The sequence below is a fragment of the Pyrgilauda ruficollis genome, unplaced genomic scaffold (genome assembly GCF_017590135.1).
Source record: "Pyrgilauda ruficollis isolate IOZ18807 unplaced genomic scaffold, ASM1759013v1 scaffold37, whole genome shotgun sequence".
NCBI classification, from domain to species: Eukaryota; Metazoa; Chordata; class Aves; order Passeriformes; family Passeridae; genus Pyrgilauda; species Pyrgilauda ruficollis.
In genome coordinates, this window is record NW_024525156.1 from 11,604,954 (window position 1) to 11,629,521 (window position 24,568).

Here is a 24,568-nt window from a genome sequence, read left to right on the forward strand (position 1 = left end):
AAGTTATGTTGGAAGAATGAGGCTTCAGTTGCCTGTATCCTCTGTAAAACATAGCAAATCATACACATTAAATTTGGCAGTGAGATCGAAGGTAAGTAAAAAATGGCCAAATGAGGGGGTTTGGCTAGTTGGGAGGTATGTAGCAGAGAAACAGCTAGGCCAACTCCATTCTGTTGTGTTTATTAATTAAAGTATGTACACCACTAGAGTCACAACCATAGCGCAAATTCCCACAGCAGCCCAATGAGAGAGCTCGTCAGCCTCTCCTCTGAGCACATATTAAAGGCTGTCTTTTGTGGGTTCACATCCAACTGGGTGTTCCTTTATTATACTGGAGTGCCTAAGGCTAGTGGATGTGAATTTGTGTATTCCGCTTCCCACTTGGACTGCCTACAAAAACAGGGGTGCCTTAAAAACTGTAGGTAGTGAAAATCAAGGCTTGGACATATCTGCAGCCTCAATTTCTGACACATGCAAGCATCAATTAACTCCATAATCAGGATTTAGCCCTGAAAGAAGTTGAGGATCAAAAAAATGTAGAAGAAAAAGGTGGAGACAAGTGGTGATGTATGAAAAACTTTACAGAATAAAACAGAGTAAAGAACACAGGTGGTACTTCTGAAGAAAAGACAGAAAAGACAAAAGGCACTTAAACCACTTGTGCAGACACTCACTGTGAAAGAACACAGAGTGTTCCAGATTTAAACAAAAAAAAAGGTAAGGAAAAAATGCATACAAAGCATTTTAATAATGCTTTAATGTTTTAATAATGGATACATGATGAAAATCAGGATTAATATTTCATTTTAGAATTTAATGTTACAGCTCAGTGCTTTACAAAAAATTAGTCATCACATCCATTAGTTTGTTATTTATTTGAGTGAACACTAGTACTGTAAAAATTCTTCGGAGTAATTATAACACCATTAATGACTCTATAAAGGGACTGTTGCTTGCAGCTTTAGAGACTATTGCTAACACTTTTATTAGGTCCCTCAACATGTTTGCTTTCCCAGAGGCAATGACATGTTCTGACCTAGCTGTCTGTTCTTTCTTGATTAAAATTTATACATATATATATATGTAAATATCATTAATTTTATTATAGATGTTGCATATACGTTGCAAATACGTATATTCTTTGTTTCTTTGACTTGGATCTTCAATTTTACATTTATAGTGACTTCTAAGGAAGTTTGTAATTCTTTGAACAGAATTCCTCACTTAAATATGAGATGACCATATTAGATTTATTTATTTGAAATGGAAACAAAAAAAAAAAGTGGCATTTCCCTCAAAATTAGCAAAACTTATTGGCTTCAGAATCATTCAACTTCCTGTATATGTCAGGCAGATTATTTTCTTTTGTCTTAAGTACTTTTCTTTGCACATTACTGACATCTTCCTGTTTAACAATACCTTGTGTATGTCCTTTTTCTTTCTAAATATCTCTCTTTCTTTTGGAAGGAGAAACTCACTATTTCCTTCTAATTCCGGCAGTCTTGTAATGGCTTTAGAAGAACAGCAGTGATGAAATTTTGGGTGATTAGAATGTTTGGGGTGGGGGTGCAGAAAAATGGGATGGATCCCCCACAACATGGACTGGCTGTGATGTAAGATGATCCACCCTCATTCAGACCAGGATTAAATGCTTTCAAGTGTTTGAGGATCAGTCAGGTCACAAGTACTTGGACAAATCTAATGTTGTGTATTTTCTGTTAGCCTCTACCATTCCAAACTAGGATGCACAAACTATTGCTTTTTGTTTATTGCTGTATATTTGATATCAGGGTGACTGAATTTAATGAATTAAGGACACCTTTGATTTTCTTAATTGCTTCTCACAGTATCAGGCACGATTCATAATTATTTCAGTTTTTACTATTTCGTAATCTGCTAGAGTTTACTAATGCCTTGGTTCTGGTTTTGTCTATCCAACAGCTTTCCCTGCATGATGAGTCAAATTCCACCTTTTCATTTCACTCCAGGAATGAAAGCAGGAGTAGAGAAAGCCACATAAGCGTTAGAGACTTCCGTGATGCTGAAGTCTGAGAAGTGCAACAGAGGAGCCATGCAGGCACCTAATGTCCAATGTCATGTGTCACTTCTCACTCAGCTTGGGTGGGTGGGTGGGTGTGTGTGAGGGGCACAGCATGGGCAGCTTGAGCAGAGTTCTTATGGAATCAGCACTCCTACATTTCCAACACCTGTAAAAACAACACAGGAATCCTATTTACCACAGCAGGTGTAGAAGTGAAATAAATAAAATTTGTTATTAAAAAATATCATGGTTTTCATGTTATTTAAGTAGTGTAGCATTCATGGTAGCTTTTTCAGTTGTACTGTTTACATTCTGATACCATATTTGAGTAAAACTGATTTGCATAACTTCTTTGACAAGATGCATATTTCATAGATGACACTTCAGTATTTTGCCCAAAATCAACATAATTATTTTAATGTGCATTCTTTTTTATTACTTACTACTGCCTGAGTCCCACAGCAACTTCAAAAGTCATTAACACTTCTTGTTATACTAAAGTGTTGCAGTGAGTTTTGATTCATGTGAGTCAATGAAAAGTGTGTACAGTTTAACTTACAAGTAAATCTTCTTGGGAATAAAGTTAAATCACTAGCCAAACATAGGTTTCACTCCCAGATAAGACAAGCTATGATCCAATTTGATACTAGATTTTATATAAATGAATTTATCTAAGTAATATACAGTAAACTTATCCAGAAACCTGAATGATGTCTTTGACGGTGACAAACTGTTTTTTATCACATAAATTTCAGTTACTGCCATTTCAGAAACCACTGACAGTGTGCTTATGCTTGTGCATTTGGTCTACTAGAGCAGAGATTTTTAGGCTATATTCTGTTAAATTTGTTTTCATTACACTTACAAATTTGTGTTAGAGCTCCAGAATCATACATGTTCTGCTGACATGGCAGTCAAGGAGAAGGCCATTTAGACTCCAGGCAATTTCTTAAAATAAGATAGTAGGCCAGGAAATTATACTTTTCCATTACCTATTAATATAAGAATTGACACATTAATCTAAAAATCTATATTTTCAAACATTTTTCATTAAATTAATGAAAAGTTGTTTGATACTGGATTTGTGAATCTATAGTTATTAAAAATAAAAGGATGGATAAATGATGATTAGTCATACATTAAGCAACGTGAATTGTTACCATTTCTTTTTTGTTCTCATTCTTCAATGTGTCAAACATATTCTGCTACTTCTCAACAGAACAAAATTTTGTTATACATTAATATTTATGACTTTTTGTCATGTAGAAACACAAGAAAATTAACAGCATGACTGTATCTCTTTCAATGTGCTATTAATTTTTTTTCAGGTATGGTATTCACTTGGAACATAGCTTCATAGCTTAGAATACATTTTAATGCGTAAAAATGTATCGTATTATATATATTCATTTGGCACTTTTAAAGCATCTCATGTATGCATATAGCAAAACTGTCGCTCTCCTGCTTATGCATCTCATCCCTTGATTTTTTTCACATGCATAAATGATCTCCTGAGATTGCAGCCACTGAGCCTGTATGGATGGTTTGATCTAAATTTTATGTCTTTTGAGGAGACAAGGTAAGAAGTTTGACCATGGAGAAAGCAGGTTTTTCAGTGACTGATGTCAATAACATTTACAATAATGAATAATGAATTTTACATCCTCACACACAATAAGATCACTGCTGCATCCAGAGAATTGCTCTTCACGGCATAGATTTGCTTCCACTTTCTTTCCTGGCACAATGGTGTCAGGCAAAAAAATTGCTGAGAGATTATTAAGTATTATGGTGATAGAAAAGGCAAGGTTGTCTGGGAGATAAGAATCTTTTACACAGACACACTGATATAGTTAGGGGGAAGAAAGCGTAAGACTTCAAGCACAAAAGCCTTTCTACAGTCCATCATCAGAGAAACAACAAGTAAGAAACAAGAGTGTGGAGGCAGTAGCATTTTAAAGAACTTCATCCGCTAAGGAAATTAACTGCATAGACGTATTTCATTGCCTGGTATCATCTGATCTTTCATTCGAAGTGGACAGCCTTAAATCTATGTCATCTATTCTTTTAGCAGGCCAGCAATTCCACACCATATTGCCACAAATCATGCACATATTTCTTTGTTATCATATGTTCCCTCATCTTCAGATGACAGTCTGATGTGGTTTATGAGCTTGTATAAGTCTATTCTGTATTTTTTTCTGACAGACAGTTGATTTTTGGTGTTGTACATAGATTCAGCATTTCTGGTTTTAGAAGGCTAGGCTTATAAGGACCCTCAAGGGAAGCAAGCAGGGTTTTTTCAGATTTATGGTAGGAAATTGTGCCAGAAACATCGCTCTATTGCTTAAAGACCCCCTTACACATTATAACCTTTTTGCTGTTGAAAACATTTGGCAGAAGATAGTTTAAAGTAATGCCAAGGCACAGATTTTTGCAAAATTGCTGGCTATACATCCTTAACTTGTGCTGAAATGAAAGCGCAGTTCTCTTTGAAGTTACTGGCTCAGAAAGTTGTATCCCTGTTGGCATTCTTGTCAGTGGTCTCAGCAGACAGAAGCACCTTCTCTGTTGAATATCTCTTGGTTTAAGTCCAACAGATAAGTACAACTGTCCCCACAGTTGAACTAATTCAGTGGACAGATAAAGGGATTTAATTCTCCAGCTTTTCCAAAGCTGTTCCTTTTGAAACAGTAAATTCAATGAACAGAAAACAAAATGCACAAGCCTTCCTAAGATAACCCAGGCAGTCATCAAATTAAATCTAAGTATTATGTAAATACATTCTTGGTATTGGAGTTGATGTATTTCAGGATATTGCCTTTAAGCTTCCTAGTTCTCTACATATTATAGTCTTTCTGCCTCTGGTATAAAATACTGCAAAGCCATATTTCTTCCTACATCTTCAAAGTTTGAGGAATCTGACTAGGTTGGGCTTTCAAACTAAAAGGCTTTTTGGTTCAAGGGCAATTAAAGGGTAAATGCAGACAGTAAAAAAATTTTCTTACTTTGACTAACAGACTTAAATAATACTACAGTTTACATATTCCTATGTGATTATAATATGCATATAACAAACCACTAGCATGGGAAGCTCTCTCTATAGGCCTGTGTTGCTCTAACAGGTGCTCAGCACTCCAGTGGTTATACACAGACCCATGACATGAACTAACCTCAAGGCCAGTTTATGTTTAATATCCACCACAGTGCTCTCTGCATGTTACACTTTGGGGAAAATTAGGTATTGATGTGTATTTACAATTCTGTAGGTCTTTTGCAAGCACCTCCTAAATATGTATTACTGTGGTCTATCTGTTGTACTGCTCACATCAATCCTGAAGATGTAGTTCTCTCATTACTGATTAATTACTTGTTGCTCATAAATGCTTAGATCCTGATTTAGCTCAAATCATGTGAACAGAGAAGTTTTTCCCTGTATGAGTGGTAATATTGAGTTTTATGCCATACATCACACAACTCCTTGGAGATCAGCAGAGATCCTGGGTCACCTTTATTTCCAGGGAAAGAAAAATATTTAGAAAACCTCTGTAAGTCACTGCTGGTATAATGAATGTACTTAGAATGGAAGAGTATACAGGAGTGACGCCTAGGATACCTGGAAGTTCTGGAACAAGAGCAGAGCAAGGAAGAGAAAATTCCTTGGAAGAGAGCAATCAATTTGGACCTCAGGGAGATGCTTATATCTATAGAAAAAGAAGCAAGGATAAATTTTGACTAGGAATGCAATCAGCAAGCTGTACTTTACTGTGAGCAGTGCACAGAGGAATAATAAAACCCACAGACAAGAAGACCATTATCATTCAGACAATGAGATCTCTCTCAGAAGTTCTAATTTTTTTCTTGACTTCAGATTCTGAAAACAGACTCTAAGGAAGTACAAAACACAGACACTGGATAGTGTCCTTTCTGTTAAGTTAATCCTATTTTTACTGTTTGTGTGTAATATGAATAAAAAAGTATAACAGGATAACCTGTGTTTTTTCGCCAAATGAAACATCCATGATGTGCTGATACACACTGGTATTTTTAAGGTTATTCTCCTCCTGCCTGGACAGGATAAACTGCATTTACGTCAGTCTGACAAACTGATTTATACTGTCACATGAACAATGTGTTTTATAGTGTTGTCTGACTTTGCCTATTTATTTATAGTTCCTGGTCCAGCTCAGTCCTAGACAAGCAGCCTGTCATGCCTTTTCTTTTCTTAATGTGCTCAAAACGGTGACTTTGAGCTGTCCTTCCTCCTTCCCTTCCAACTGGGAGACCAGAATTACACTAGTTTCTAAGTAAAAATATTTGAGTACTGCAAAAGTAGATCGCATCCAAATTAATTTGTTTCACAGTTTGATCAGTGCCCTAGCTGTCCGTTTCCTAGGACTTTATGAGGTAAATTTCATAGCATTGTATCATCACTGTATGAGGTATATTCCACAGCTTTTTATCGAGGTGTTTTACAAGATATACTTGATAGCATTTTGTGTAGCCACTTTATCAGATAACATAAATAGCATTTTAACTGTAAACATTTAGGGCATATGTCATGGTATATAGTTGCCTACAAATATATAAATACAGAAACAGTGATAGAAGATGCAAAGAACAATGTTAACTCTCATTATTCTGAAAAAATAATTGCAAAACTGAACTTTTGGTACAGCATATCTTTTTGTACCAGGCAACGTACTATACAATGATTCAAGCAGAGAGTTTTTCTGTTTTGCTTCTTACATGACAGAGCTGCTCTCTCCCAGGTATATCTCCAGTCCAGTAGTACTTGTAACATAATATTTCTGTATATCCTGCTAATGTATACTCACTTTTTTCTGATATATTTTCTGCTTTTTCTCCTCACAAATCAGTTCCAAGTCCTCTGACATAAGATGCTCCTGCAGAATTGCAGTCCCTGTCCTTACTCATCCAAGATCCCTGCAGTGAGTGCACTTCTGCATCACTCAAAAGATGCTCTGCAGCCAAGCTCCCCAGGCAAAGTCCACAAAATTAGCTCAGGCCTTAGACAAACTAGGGTACCAAAATACAGAAGTAAGAGGGGTAAAATTCATATGTTTCCCTGGTAGTGGGAAGAAGTCAGAAGAAAGGAAGCACAAAACTGATGATTTATTTCTGCATTTGTTTCCATGGAAACTGAACAAAAAACCCCGATAACTTCTGGGGTGTTTTTTTCTGTACTTCTTACAGGCCTGCCATATTTGCTAGGGTAACCACAAAGTACAAAATCATTAATAGATTTCCAGCACTTGTCAAATATAGAAAGGAAATAAGGCAGGCAAAGAGGTTATATTTGGAGAATATAAAGTGAGGCTAAGAAGGGTTGGAAGGGATTTCTTTGATCTGAAAAGGAGCAGGGCAGAATATCTAAATGATCTGACTGAGCAATCTTGGTATGACTTGGTAGGAAAAACTCTCAAAAACCCAACTCTGAAAGATTTTAGAGCACAGAAAAAAAATCCATTGAAACCAGCTTGTTTAAATCTCCATTACATAAGAAAACACTGAAAGTGGCATAAAGTGATAGAGCTACATGAACACCATTATTGTCCCCCACCCGCTGTATTGACCCCCCCGGTGAATTCGGTGACTTGCAAGAGCAAGGAGTTCTAGAAGTTCATCATCCATCTCCTAGAGCCTTTCTAAACCAGCCTCTCAATCTACTCATTAGATGAATAATCATGCAGAAAGCCACACATACATATTTACACAATCAATCAAAAAGACAGAACTTTACAAGCAAGACAGGTTTCAAAACTTGTTTCCTTTATGCTGTAATCCTTTTTTTCAACAGTTTCTGTTTTTAAAGTATATTATCTTAAATTATTCACATTTTCCTGTAAGATGCATTTAGTTTTTTATTGAATTTATTAAAATGTAGAAGAATTTTGATAAGAAAATTTTATTTAAAGGTCTACAAAGTCAAACCTCCTACATGTGAAATACCAGGCCTTGCAAGTTCATTAATATGTCAGATAAAAATAAGAACAGTGCACCCTGTCTTGAAGGCAAGAATATTGGCACCAATAAATTGAGCAAGTAGGGTCTTGAGGATGACATTCAGCTGCCTATCCTGAAGTTTGGCACATAGAAAAATTTCAGAGAGATCTCACATTTCTCATTAACCGTTCCATCTTGAGGGTAAGGAGGAAAATATAATATTCAAATTTACTTCAGGGTGCAGACTACACAGAACAATCTGGTGTGGTACATGGAAATGCCACCATGTCTGCTTCTAAATACATGCTTTTGACTCTTTTTTTGGGTTTTTTAACCAATTAAGTAATTATTTGGAGCAATGCTTAGTGCTTAGGGTATGATTCCATCAGCCAAAATTGCAGAGTAGCAACACCATTAAAACTTACAGGACTTAACAAGAATCAAATATATGTAAAGACATAAGTTCCACAGTATAGAAATGATCTGAGAAAACAGTACTTACAAACATTGCTAAAGGGGAGGATGAATAACAGGAACCTAGCTTCCTCCTTTGTGTATAATTGGGAAAACTACGTTAAGTAAAGTACTGCAGAAGTCAAACATGACAAATTATGTAATCTGTCCTTCAGCATTTTTTTTAAAGTAATGATTTATCTCATAATTTCAGCACATTAATCTGTATAGTAAAGTCAAATCATGTTTCTGCAGGCTAATAAACAGTGGAATAGAAATTTCAATACTGGTTTGCTGTTAATGCATGAGAAAAAATCTCAGGTAAGCTCTCTGTCATCCTGATTCTCCAGAACAATTGCTGGATAACCAAAGTCTGCAGCAGTTTTCTCACACCAGTAGCACTTAATCTAAAGAAATTTGATTCACGAAGAGCAAGTCCTTCACATCCTGCTACTATTGATACTGCCAGGTCAGTTACTAGAACGTCCACTGAAGCTGCTGTAAAAACTATTTGACAGTACAATGGTAATTTCCAGTGTGAAGGCAGCCAAAGACATCACAATCGTGTTCTCATGAACTGCTTCATATCATGACCATTTAATGGCACTGAATATTTTTTCTTTAGGTCTGATAGTCATAATTTGCAAGCAGCACCTTCAGCCTGCTGAGCTGTTGATGAAGTGACTGAAAAGTCACACAACTGTCTGGCTCATATTATGCTTCCCACGGTGCAAGAAAGAGAATGAAAAAATCTCAGATTTTGTCAGACTGCCAAAATATCTCATATAATTCTGAAATAAAATCAGCTTTTTTGCTCCAGGATCAGCTGAAGGGGCAACACAGCACAGCACAATTCATACATGATGCACGCACTGGTGACGACATTCTGACACAGATGACAGAGAAGTTGATATGCCACTGACAAGCAAGAAAGAACTGGCTAAGGTTGTGAAGATCAGGGACAGTCTTGACAGTAGTGAGATGCTGGAGTTTAAGATCCCAAGAGAAGGGAACAAGACAAAAATCAGCATCACAATCCTAGATTTCATGAGAGGAGACTTTGGACTGTCCAGAGACCTACTTGGAGGAATTGCATGGGATATAATTATGAGAAAGAAGTGAGAGCTAGAAGAGCTGGCTGATTTTCAATTTAATATATAGGCACACGTAAAAGTCCCCCTTTTATTGGTATTCAATAGTTTTTCACTGGGAAAGCATACGTAGGATTTCCCTAGGTGAACTCACATTGCTTTAATTTAGTTTTCATTCCTGTTCAAAAAGACCCTTTAAAATTATCAACTTTGCAACATTCCAAAACTTTATTATGGTCTCCTTCCCTCCAAAATTTCTTATTTAGAAATATCAGATTTAAATTATGAAAAAAAAATAAAGAACTTGCCATAAGACAGATGACAAATAACACAAACCATAAAAATAGTTATCATAAAATATCTTTCTGACATCCAAATTGAAATCTAATAAGTAAAGTAGCAAAAGCTAACTACATTCTGATACATTTTCTATGAATATATGTTTAAATATTATGCAATATCCTATTAGCACAATTTTTCAAAAAAAAAGGTTCTTTCCTTTCCTTTTTTTTATTCATAACGAGGGGAAAACATTAAACTCTACATTTCCATTTGAAATTGAAGTACTATTTGGCTTATTTTATCTTGTGTTGACCAAACATGGAGAAAAAAAAATCAACAAATATGGAGAAAAAGCAATTTAAGCTCAACATGTGAGTGGATGTACACAGATACAAGGGCTGATTTTGGAACTTCCCCCTTATACAACTAATTTTAATCATGTCAGAAAGAATCTATTGGCTCAGGGGTAAGAGAAGAAGGGATAAAACAACTTTGCAAATTGTCTAAAGGAAAGATAAGAGCTGTAATTTTAGTTCTGTAGGGGTCACTGAAAGGGTTATTGTAGAGGTGTCTGTTTGTAGAGTCTTAGCTGCAATCACAAACCAACTACAGAGACACAGTAAGACCCATATTCTCACAGATTCAAAATGAGGAAATAATGAGTAAGTAAAAGAAAATGCACAAACATGGGGGCTGAAACACAGACCATTCCAGCTATGCTAATTATCATAACTTTTCGGTCATAATATAAAAATTTCATTAAATACATGAATAAAACAAAACTCTGGCTGATGAACTTGTAAAAGAAATTCCTTGCATGATATGGGTAGCAGCAAACAGAGAGAAAACAATAGCAGCACTCTAAGACCTCCAGAAAGGTCAAAGGCTGTTAAAACTCAACATAAGAAAAAATTGTGCACTTTTCTGTTTTCATTCTTGTATGTTACAGAAGATAGACTGCAGCATTGAAACTTATTTTAGTATGTGCTGAGTATTTTTTTTTCTTGTTTTAGCCTGGAAGAGGGAAGAGTAAGTTGAATTCTAGTAATTAATTAAAATCCAGGTTATTTTGGCACTTCTGGAAGCTGGAATCACATCTGACTAAACTACAGTTCCAAACAGTCCTTGTATAAAATCTCTTGTCTAGGCAGGACATTACTTAAAGTGGTCCTCGTTACATTTGACATTACATTTGATGATTTAAAAAAAAAAAATCTTGCTAAATACAGTGGACCAACAGAGAGAATGTAAGAGTAAAATCTGCAGTACTTTGCTGGGTTTTGACAATCAGGAAAGAAATGAAGATATGCTTTGCTGCTTTATTGAATCAGGGTGAAGTTATTTCAGCAAGTATATGTGTAAATGTACACACACACATAACTAATTCTGCTAGCATTTTTAAAAAGTCAATACTGACTTCAATGCTCTCACAACTATGGTCTGTGTGCAGGCTTACACTGGTCCTAAGCAAAAACACAGGCTGGATGTTGTGGTGAGACAATCCAGACCAAGACATTTATTCTTTTCTTCATTGTCTTTCAGTAACGAGAAGAGTTGGATTCCGTCTTTCGATAGGGAAAATTCTGTTGATCTCCCCTTGAACCATGAGATGAACACCATGGTCTATTTGCAACATTTTTACATATTTGAAGTTTTTTCTCCATAGCCACATTCCATACACATAATCAGGATATTGTATTTTTAGATGGAGAGTAGTACATGAAAATAATTCTTTTCCTGTTTATGATCTTTACAATTTGTACATAGTTATGCATGCATGAAGGAGACAAGATGTTGCAATCCAAAACTTTTTTTAAAAAATCATAAACTCTAGCTATATGCATATTTTTACAAATATTAAAATCTATAGTTACATAAATGTTGTCAATGTTACATTCATCTACTACTGATCAGCACACAAGACAGTTGGCAGGATTTCACAAGAAATATATCAATATGTCTTTCTTAGTAACCTATTTTTAATCATCCTTATATTTCAAGCAAGAGACAGTATGGGAAATAATAAAGGGAATTGAGTGAAAGCTTGAAGGTAACTTACAAACAAGCAAGGGATATTCTATTTTGTGCTTTTATGTATTTTTACAATCGTTTAGATTTCGTCTTATTGCTTTTATGTCCAGCTTTTTATTTTACATTTTCCTTTCTCCACTCCATGCCATGATAAAGCTACTGAATACTGATACTTTTTATATGCAAAAAAGGAATCCTTTTGATTGAAATAGAAATATCCTTCTTCCTTCTTCCACAAATTTACAGTAATACAGTAAAAAATTATAATGATTCCTCAATGTTGTAAAGAAACAATAGCTTTGACAGTTAAAGATGCTAATGACATCTCATGTGGCATCTATAATGACATCTTGTGACACTGCCATAATTATTTTGGTCATCACTATATATTATCAGCAGCCACATTTACTATCTTTTTACTTCTCATTTATTTCTCATATATAGTTTCTTATATAGCAAGTGCCAAACACGTATTGGGACATAAAATTTTGAAAAAAACTTGTATTCTTCTTCAAAGCAATTAATTCCTACACATTTTTATCTGATATTGCTATATCTCAGAGTTCTTTAAAGTTCAGACTATACTTAAAATTTAAAATACAGACCTGAGTCTCCTTTGTAATAAAACATTGCACATTTGGCTAGGACATGAATGTGCTACCACAGAAAATTTGTTACTAATCTAGTACCAGTTTATTAGGCTGATATTCTACTGCAGAGAGAAATCGTATAGACAGTAAAAAAGTAGTATTAGAACCCGTAATTCAAGCCTAATGAAGCAACATTAGCACTTTTATGTTGTACTTTCTAATTAGAAAGTCTGTTAATGAAATTGGGGCATTTACTTAATTGCTGTGAACAATTATTTTCAAATTAAGCTTAGCAATTAAATAGCATGATTAAACTCATGCTACAGGCTCTTTAGTAGAGATATGGTAAGTATCTTGCCTGTCGTATTATGCACGGTAGTCAAAACTGTGAAAATCTTCTGACTAGCCAATGTAAATTAAGTGCAATGTCATTTCACCAAGAATGTGAATGAAAGTGCAAAAAGGGGAAAAAACCCACGTCTGTTATGGAGTCCAAATAACAGCCAGAAAAACTCTTGCAAAAACTAATTGTATTGGTGATATTTTCCCATGATTTCTTCTGTACAAAGGAAGGTCAAGGAGATGAATGCAAATTTATCGCATTAGCTTGCATTCCACGTAGCAAAAATGATGAAATAAAATGCATTTTCCTTTTAAGGCCACAGTTAATGCTGACAACCCTTTAAACCATTCAAACTCTCCTAGCACCTTGTATAGGAATTTTTCTGGTGAACAAACTGAGATAATTGAGTAATCTGAATTAGTTATACCAGTAAGATTGCAAGGTGATATGTATGACTTCATAGGACATACATGTTTCTTTTTATAAAACACAGAACAGCATTCATCAAAGCAGGACACTGGATGTAGAGTTGTGTCTCACATGAGATATAAATCCTGTTGCATGCTATTGCTTTGATTCTAATGATAAAAATGCATTGAGCTAGGAAATGGGTATTTTTAATGTTCAGCAAACTAGCTGAGAAGCTATTAAGAATATATGATATTTGCCGTATTAGAACCCCAGGGAAAATGAAATATTAACAGCAAGTCAAAAACTGAGATAGTGCTCCCTTTCATCAAGTAATATTTAGGTGCAATTCATTTTCTACTAATAGCACAGTAAACTTAAAAACCAAAAAATACATAATTTAAATAAGAAACATTCTATCCTTTTCATGAAAACTTTGGAAAGTGATTAAAAATAACTGACTTCACAGCATTAGTTTTCAAGTATAAATAGATCCTAAAAGAATCCTAAATTTCACTTTATTGCAATAATTCAGCATGTGTTAGCTACTATTCTTAAGTACTTAAGTAAAAAGATAAGAAAATGAACATGTTCTAAATGTCAAGCATATTCTGAAACAGTTTGATCAAGGACATAAAAAGTTAAGCCTGCAAGTTACCTGATGTGGAGGGATGGTTCTGAAATATTTCAAAAAATTAAATGGAAAAGTTTGAATAAATTTGTCCTATGACTTGAATTAATTTTCCCAAATCACAGTCTCTTTTAACATGGCATGTTGTCTTGGATTCAAATGTCACTCAATATGAAATAAAATGCGAAAAGCCGGAAATAAAAATAAGACAAAAAGAATAAAAGAGAAAAAAGAGAAGAATTAGCACACAATCACTTTCACATTGAAAAGAAAGCTAAATAGTGGTTATATTTTGCTTATGTGTGAAAGTGTTTAATTGAAGACATAAGATGTTCTTTTTTTGCACTCCTTTGTGCAATTACAGCAATCACCTTAACCATCTATCAATCAAAAATTTCTGGTTATTAACAAAAGTTGCTTCTGTTATTTTTTTAGAAAAAATAAGACTAACAGTGGGAAGTGGAGAACTATACTGCTGTATCATTCATATATTATAAGCATTCATGCAACTTACTCGTTACAAAAGTAAACACATTTTTCAAGTTTGAAATGAACATGGGAAAGGAGGAACCTATGATTAAGTGCTATGAAAAAGCTGAAGAAGTTAATTATTGCTGGAAAATAAAAAGTTTACACAGCTTAATGCTCCGAATTGCCTGCCACGAAGGTAAACATCTTACATCAAAATCAGGATCTCTACAAACACTTTTGTCATGTGAATTTATTCTATTCATTTCTTCCCCTTTAGACTGATCATTGTTTTTCCTCTCTCAGCTAAAAGCCAGAGCCCCAAGGCCACCACAGGACTCTCCAAGCTCAACCTGGGTTGGGGATTGATTTGCTGCAGGAAGGCGTGCTCAGACCCTGAAGGCAAAGGCCAGGGTCTTTCAGGGGATGCTTTTCCCTGCCACAGCACCCTGCATCTGCTGAGCAGTGTTTTGGTCACACAACCACCCTGATTACTGTCTCTAGACATGTTGTAACACCCAGACACTAAAATGTATGGGGTAAACTGAGGTTCCTCTGCTCTGGGTAGGCACAAGGGAGAGATTCCAAACAAATATTCTCAAGAGGTGAAAACTACGCAAAAGTTTTTTTTTCTGGCAAAATACAGAAAACCAAGGGACTTTGGCAAAAGACTTAGTATAACATAAAATATTAATCACTGCATGGACTTAGCCCATTCAACTTAGCAAACTAAGTTTTGTTTGCACTCATTTGACGTTATATTCCATGAAGAGAGTGTTAGAGGAAGAAAGAGAGAAAGACAAAAGGACAGGAAAGATATAGAAAGACAGACCTACCAGCTTCTGGGTTCCAGCGATGTAACAGATAGAAAACTCCAAGATGAAGGAAATGTTAAAGAACAACGTGCTTGTCTCACAGCAACCCCTCTGAAACCCTTTGCCTCTTATGAGCCTTTCCCCCAGATGGAACTTCCAGTCTCTTGGACACTCAGGAGCTTAGAAACACTGAGGGTGATGCTGAATTGATTTTTGCCTTTTTGTTTTTACACATTCTCCATATTCCTTATATATATATTTGTAGCTCTGTACCCTATTATGTAGTCATAGCTACCATTTTACCTATTCTATTAATAGACAGAAAGACAAAACAAATTCTCCAGCAGCTCCATGCCCTGGGGGTCCAAGGTAAGGCTCTCTGGGAGCCAAGGTTGAAACCAGCTCTCTGAGACATATTTTCATAAGAAAAGTTTAGTTCCTATCTAAAGGGGAAGTGCAGGGGGAACTCAGAAAAGTGTAGAAACAGGGACAAATTACCTCATCACTTGTCTCCAACTAGATTCTTGTCAGTTATGCTAATTTTCTAAACATATAAAAGTTGTCTCCATTTTATGTTACGTATGCTTTTTTTTATGTTCGGTGCTTTCCATCTAGCAAGCTGTGCACCATATGGATCTTTATAAAGGTAACCACTTTTTATCACCTCAGTGTGTCTGGCTCGTGATTTTAGGACCAGTGAAAAGGCATCAAGGGGCTGCCTCCAGTGTGCCATGGCTGACAGATACTGTGGGGCTGGGGGGCATGGCGGGCAGGGCAATGTCTCACCACCCGCTACCACACACACACGGGCATTCCAAAGTGTCTTGAAAAATGAATCTTTCCATTCTCTGACACCTGTTATGTGGGACTGTACTATCTCACCAAGGCCACTGTCCTCCATGCTCTCTTGTCAGCCTTAACCCCTTGCCTGCCTCCTCTTGCACAGCATAAACACCTTTCTCCTCTGAGACTCCATTACACCAGTATTCACTTAAAGAAACAGTCATTCTTGTCAAAAGACAGTCAAAGAAGAATAAATATTCCAAATGGGTATGGTTAGCATGTGGTAAAGCATTGGATAAATGTAGCATAAATTTCCATAAACATGCTACTTTAATATATTTCTATAGAACATACTATGATGGAAAACACACTACCACAATTACTGATGTCACAAATAAAAAGAAAGCAACAAAACAGAGCAAAATAGATATTACTATCTCTTCAGTATGGAATTAATTAGACTGCAGATTCAAAATAAAAATAAGTCATTAATATCTTCTCTTCAAAGTGACACATGACATATATATTTTTTAAGTCTAATTATATAACCATTGCATCAATACATAAAAAGAATGAGAATATACTTTATAGCCTGCTCTACTACATGATAACACAGTACAGTATTTCCAATTACATGCCAAACAGACTTTTTACAGTATCTTCAGCCTGAGTTTTGTTACCCTGTAGCCCTGTAATAGACTCAATGTTGTCATTGATATTAACAGGCCACAAGATTTTTATTGACTTTGGAAGTCTCAGGACTTGTCAGGCTACCTCTGTCTGAAATTTTCATCTGCCTGTACCTTTGTTTTACTTGGTTTCACTTCAATAAAATCCTCTTTCTAATTGACATGGGGTAGCAATGGCTAATTTGTTTTGTTGATGTTTTCATGGTGTGATCATAGTTCTAGAGATGACAGTAGCACACAATTATGCTACAACGAGATATTTATGACTCAAATATAAAGTTACAGTATAGAGAAAAATAAGCCTGGTGTGAGAGCAGGGAGCTCATACCAGGAGGTGCTCTCATATCAGGAGATCAAAGATGCAGCACAGGAGAATACAGGCATGCAATGAGAAGAGCTGGGACACAGGCTACAGGGGAGATTTCTTCACTATAAGCAACTTTTCACTTGCCAGTTAAAGCCATGTAGACTGGAGCTAGACAACACTGGCTTGGTTTTAGAAGGAAAAAAGGGAACTCATACCTAACAGCATCTAACATACAGAAAAGGCAAGCTATCTATTGAGATGTAGCATGGAGCTGCAGACAAACAGAAAAAGAAAAGTTTACAATGCATGTTAGAAAACATATAGGAGCAGACCCAGATGAACCTAAGGCATGTAAGAAAGAAGGAGTAAGGAAGAGGTAGAAAAAAAGTATCAGCATTTTATTGTAGGAGAGTTGCTTTTCCCTCTCATCCTCTTCCTTGCCCTCCTCTGGACTCACTCTAAAAGGTCCATGTCTTTCTTGTGCTGAGGACCCTAAAGCTGGATGCAGTACTCCATCTGCGGTCTCATGTGAGCTGAGTAGAGAGGCAGAATCACCTCCTTTGACCTCTTGACATATCAACCTCCTGACATAAACACGATCTCAGACTTTGACTAGCACTTAGCAATACAATCTTTCTGCATCTTCCAGGGATTGGTAACCCGTTCTTAAGGAAAGTCAGTTTAGTTTTTTGTTTGTTTGAGGGTTTGAGATTTGTTTACTTTTTTAAAAAATTTTGTTGTTGTTGTTGTTGGTTTTTTTTTCTGTTTGTTTTCTTTTTCTAACTAGATTACTTCATCATATTGTTTATGGTTCTGAAGACGCCTGGTGGAGAAACACCTCTGCAAATGGGGAGTAAGATATGAATAAAGCTGGTAGAACCTGCCTCATTTATGTCACTGATTCATATACTCTGATGCTCCCTAAGAAATACAGAAATATGTACTAAGGGAGAGGAAGCGGAATTTATTTGCATCAACGCTTTTCCTATTGAAGTCATAAGTATGTATCTACCACAAAGGCATTCCCAAGGCAGGCAGAACTACATCTGAGGACCTGCAAGCACACTCTGCTGTTACAATGAGGACTTAATCTAAAGAAAATAAATGCATTTCAGGGAATGTTGCAAATATAGTATTTTGAACATTAAAAGCACAGCAGACACCTTTTTGAGGTACTTAAACTGTGAGCTAGGTCTGAATCTAACCTGAATTTATATTTACTGCATTTGCCACCACTTTTCTTTTCCTATTGCTTGAAATGAAGAGCTAAGCTGAGGAGAAAATTAGTAATTTTTAATAGTGAATTGTCCTTACACAAAGCCCAGGAGTCTCTAGATTTGGCAGATATGTTTTTCATCATAGCACTCCACCTACTATGAAGAAGTAAGTGCTTGTAAGCTATTTTTCATAGATGTCTTTACTTAATAAAGTTCCCCACATTCATGTATGTGGGGAAAAGAAAATCAGAGTTTGAAATGATAAAAGTGTTTAAAGGTTTGTAACACATCAAACACAGTGAGAAGAGGGATCTGAGGACTAGGAAAAAAATCATGCTAATTGCACTCAGGGGCAAAAGACTTTGAAAGCATTATATCCAAGAGAAATAAATGAAACAAAAACTGAATTATGCTTTCCAAAAGTCTTTTATGCATATGCCAGCCAAGTAAGGTATCATGACCTAATTATATGAAAAATATAAAAACAAATAGAAAAATATGAAATGAATAGGAACTGCTCTGACAAAAGAAGAACAATTTTACTGACAAGTACTAAATCAACTGCCTTAGTTGACTTCTTACTTTGTCAAATTAGCACAGCCTTTTAGTTCTTCAATGAGCTAATAATTCCAATTTAACAAAGTAAAAATCAGTTTACCCCTGCCTGATATTTCAGCTTTCCTTTTGTGTGTGTGCATATATGCGAGTTAGAGGTTTTTAGTACTTCGTATAATGATCCTTATGTTCTAAAATGAAAAAGTATACCAAAAAAAAAAAAAAAAATGACTGAGTTTCTACCAGAATATTTTTGTCTTCAATATATAATCCATAATATAGTTCTTCTGAACTTGGTATCATGGTTTTTTGAAAAATAATAATCTTTCCTTTGGAGTTAAATTCAACTCAGGTTATTTTCTTGTTGAAATTATTTCAGTAAGAGTGAAAGAAGAAATTCCAAGAGAAAAAAAATGTTTGACAACATGTTTTATCCAGTTAGAAATATTTCACCAGAGCAGCACAGACTACACTTCAGGAACCTTCCTTTCCTTAATATGATTAGAATTTCTAGTGTTTTAAAAGTTGCATATAGAAACCAAACAGTTCAGAAGAATCCTTACTCTGAAGATGTTACAATTAAAGCTTAATTTAAAACACTCTGTCTTTGGAGATAGGGATACTACTTGGAAATCCTTTACTGGAAAACTTGGACATAATTAATAGATGCATAATTTCTGACCTCTGATATAGTTGATGACAAATCATTAAAGTATTTGTGACAGAATGCTAAGCCTTTTGTTATGAAAAAGAAGTGGTGGACTAAATAAAATAAATACTGGATTATATATATTTGCACACATTTAAAAGAGTATTTTTTAATAATGCACATTTTAATGCTATACTAATACATTTATTCCTCAATTCTGTTTGCATGATTAGTGAAAAAAAAAATTAGACAAATTAGTTTTTTGTATTATTTGGGTTATCAATTTTTTGTCTAAACCATTGTCTTGCAGATTTTGCAGCATTTTATGTTTATGTAAAGTACCAGGTTCTTTGACAATCAGATCATTGTTCTCACTGGTGTCACTCTTTACATCAAGAGCTATATTTTATAGTAGATATGACTGTGCTTGCATTTACACCAGTGTCAGTAAAATAGATATTAAAATCTGTGGTGTCATCACAGATGAGAAGAAGTTACATTACAGACAACAGATAGCAATGAAAAATTTGAAGCGATGAATGCCTCTGAAAAAGTCTCATTAGGTGTTAATTTTTAGGGGTTAATTATGAAAGAGTTATGACTTGCAACAATTAATATTTTTATTAGACAGAGATGGTTTGTAGATACTGACAACATGGAGATCTTTAATTGTCCTCTTTGAGGAGTCCCTAGGGACAGTTACTAATTCAACAGAAATGTTGCTTGTGTTTCTACATCACCTAGAGCCCTTCAGAACCATTTATTGAGCTAGAAGAATTAACAAAAACTCACAAAGTGAAATCATAAGAATCAAAAAATGTATGAATATTTGAAACAAATTTCAAATTAGTGACTATTATGGAATAATCTAGAGTTAAATGACTCAAAATATGCAGTGAGCAAGCAAAACTTAGAGTAAGGAAATAAGGGAATTTTACTCTTCCTGTATGCACACTTATACTTGATAGAAACAACAAACTAGCTACATCTGGTAAAGTACTGGCCATTGCTTAACCCTTATAATAAAATAAATGGCTCTGGAAAAGCTGAGGTAAAAAAAGCTTTCTTGAAAAGCCTCTTATTAAGGGAATGAGGGGCAATGATCTGTAAGCAATGATCAGGAGGTTTATTCCAAACAGAAGAAAACTAAGCGCATTTTAAGTGCATCTATGATGATCTTAGAGTATTCTGCAAGATCCTTATTTTTCTCTACTGAATTTGTTTTGGTTTTTTTTTTGGTTTTTTTTTTTTTTAATGGGAGGAAAGCTCACATGAAAATGTTTGAACTAAAATACACGAAAAGTTGTCCAAAGATAGTGAAGTATTTGGTTTTTTCTTTCCATAGACACGAATGCATTCTAAATGGTGAATTTTTCTGTAAGGTTTAGAGATCTATAAGTCACTGGTGTATGGCATTTTACAAATTGGAAGTGTTTTCCTGTGGTGTAACTAAGAGTCCTTCTGGGCTATGAAGTAATCTGTCTCACAAAAGCTGTAGGCAAAAATCAACAATTCTAAAAAGGAGAAGTTAGAGTGTGAGAGTCCAAACAGCTGGAAGAGATGTGTATTTTGAAGGAGAGATAAATTACTTCAATAGAAATACATGACGCTAAGCTCTGTAACATATAAAGGAAATGGTGGAGTAAAATAAAATTAAGAGATAATTACTTCAGTAGAAATACCTTAAACCAAGCCTTAAACCAAGCCAAGGAAGTAAAAATGCCACATAGAAAATGTAATATAGAGTGAATTCCAGCAAGATGAAATGCATGGTTTAAGGTTACAGTGTTAAGAATATGGAGTTGGAATACACAACTCCTTCCTGCTCTGGATCATTATTTGGCTAAGGAAGGCTATCTCATCAACATGAGATCCTTCATTAATCTTTCAACACTTATTCTGCAAAATTTTAGTTAGTACTTACCTGAGACTACTACTTCAGCCGCAACTTCTGCTGGTTTCTAGAAAATCATTACATCAGCCATTGACACAATTTCATGTATCCCAACTCATCCCAGAGGATTATCTATGATATGACTATCATTCTGTTGAGCACCATCAAGCAAGCCTATAGAAAGACTGTAAGGAAGTTCACTGTGGAGCTTGGCACATATCCTATGCAGCCATTTGTTTCCTTATTCAGATGATGTATCGCAGAGGATTGCTGCTGCTAAATGAGGTCCTGGAAGGCAGAGCACCTTACCAGCACCTCAGACTCTGTCAACAGTTGGTACTGCCTGCTCAATTTTTCTGTGCCATTTAAGGACTTAGGCGTTCTTAGGCCATTGTTATTTCTTCCACTTATTTAGCTTTCTCTCTCTTTTTTCCCAAATGTATATAAATGTACTTTGAGATGTGTTCTTCCTTACTTTATATTATCAGTAAATATACTGTAAATCTTAAATTTAAAAAAAAATAATTGTCAAGATAAGAGGACATAGGAATTTTCATCATACCACGCATTCCTTATTGCAAGCTCTCTGATTCCTGGCCATTCTACTTTTCACTGATGAATGGCATTTACCTGAAATTTTGCACAAACTATAGCTCTATCATAGGTATGTAACTGTTAATCTCTGTTTAAATTCATGGTCAATAGTTTGGATTCTCATCCCTCCCTTGAACACCAACCTACTCTGCTCCTTAGATATTCCTTACAGCAAAGCATTCCTGGACCCCTTCCCAAGTCTGAATATTTACCTTGAGTGTCCTTCACATTGTCCCTATCATATAAGTTATTCCTCTTCTAAGATCTTCCCTCCCAGTTCTCAGACCTAATTATGCAATCACTAAAATAAACTGCTCAGACCCACAAAACTCTTAGTCCATAACTATTTCTGTCAAATCTTTTTTTTCCTATTTACCCACAATCCTTAGCTGTACAAGACATCATTTGGGGAATGAAGGCTTCCTAGACTTCAAACAGGATTCAAGATAAGCGGGAGAGAGAGAGGTAAGATGATCTAGAGCATTGCACTTGAATTGGTCAGCAAGAGGGAGATCTACTAAAAACACAGCGTGAGTAACTAATGGAAAGGTAATAAGAATGGTGGCTGTCCAAGTCCCCACTAGTGTGACTGTTGGTCACTGTACATTACAAGATGCCTCTTAGACTCTTTCAGGCAGTAGATTTTGATGTCTGTCATGTCCTCATCTGCATGTGCCACTGTTTAGATCGTCATTCACAGGAAGGCTGTCAAAATCTCAGTTCAACAAAAGAATATAGCAGTAGCCACAAAGATGTTCAAAATACTGAATGTCACAGAAAAGGAAGTATTTTCAGATGCAATTCACAGTTTATACATGGTGCAAGATGCATTGCATCTTACAGGTTTTTGGAATGCTGTGCTAATCAAAAATAGTACAGCTTCCCTGTGAGAAGGTTTGTACAGTTCCCTTGGACTCACAGTGGGGCAGAGCACTTGTTTAATTACACTGTGAAATCCCTGCAGTTCCCAGAATTCCTAACAGTAGCTGCTCCTTGGCTGAATCACAGCAATAGTACTAAACAAAAAAATAACATCCATGAGAGTCACTGTGCTGAGATGCTTAATGGAAAAATGTATGTCCTGCCATACTTCCTTGTCTCACACAGTGTCATGCTGATGGATAGTCTATACTTGCCATTTTACATGTAAGGAACTGATGGGTGGGAATGACAATTAACTTTGAAATCATGTTGCACTTTGGAAACACCTGCAAGCCTTGGGCAGGGGGCAGGGGGGTGGCGGGGGAAAGGTAAAACATTTCATTTTTTTTTTGTTTACGTGATGAAACACTCTGGTAAGATTTGAACTTCTTCATACTGCTTTTGACACCCAAAATCATATGAACAAAAAGCCCCTCTGACCAGCAGGTATACATAATACATATTGTGCTGCACTAAGGCACAAAAGTAATGGATAATTATAACTGACGAGGTTTTCAAGTACTTACTGCTTGCAATCTTCAACACTAACTTTGATACAAATGTTTCATCCTCTTTTTATAACTCACATTTTTACCATTTGTTTAAAAGAAATCACAATAAAATAACTAGGATATATTTTACCAACTTGTTATCCATAGAACTTACAAGCTAAACTCCAGATCTGGAAGTAATTCTGATAGATCCTTGCACTTGTAAATGTGTCTGTAACATCAGTAGGACTCTCAGGGGGACACTTCCATGAAGTGTATTCAAGTATATCTCTATCTTTTCCATGTCTGGGAAAACATTTGGTAGATTGCCTAAGCTACAAAGACCTGAAAAAACTTCTGTGTCCTTTTCATCCACGTTTATTGGGAGAAATTTAAGGAATTAGATAATACTTAAAGAATAAGTAAATATTGCTCAATTTTTTTTCAGATTCTTTTTAGCTTTGGCAGTTGCACATTATTACAAAGATCTTTCTCTAGTTTGCCTACATAAGCACTTAGCAGAGTATCAGATCAAATATGTTATTTTAAACTAATATTTTGACCTTAAATTTTGACCATCTATATTTGATTTACCACAATAGTCATCTCTGTTCCCTCTGTTCCTTCTGTAAATAGCATTATTATAGCATAGATGAAGAATATTAATTTTAGATTTTCTTTTATGTATATATAAATTATATATATACACACACATATATATGTAAGGAAATTTTTGGGAAAAAAATCACCCAAAAACCAACAAATCAAGCCAGAGCAAAATATACCACCTGGAATAATTTAGTGGAATGTAGTTCCTTGGTACGTGCAGCCCAGGAATTAGACCTGCCATTGTTGCTGCTGATTCACATTCAACTCGTTGCCCGCCAGGACTCCAGATCCCTCTCAGCAAGGCTCCTCACCAGCCACGCCCGCACTGACGTGCAGTGGGCTTTTTTGGTTATTGCATCCCAGATGCAGGAATTATCATTAGTATTTTATAAATTCCAAGCTGTTCTCACTAGCTCACCTTCCACCCTGCCAGGTCTCTCTGTGGGATGGCTCACCCTTGTGACACGTTCACCTCAGCACCATGTTTGGCACCACCAGAAAACTTGGTGAGGGTGCTTTCAATCCCACCACCTGTGTAATTTATGAACATGTGGGACAGAATGGGACCAGTATCAATCCATCAATCCCTCAGGCACCTCACTTGTGAAAGGTTGCCAACCTGAGCAAAAGCCATTGATCACCGTCTTCTGGGTGTGAATTGTTTCCAACTTCCTACACTTCTCACATGCAACCCATTTAATCTGTATCTTTCCAGTGTGTTGAGGAGAGGCCATGGGAA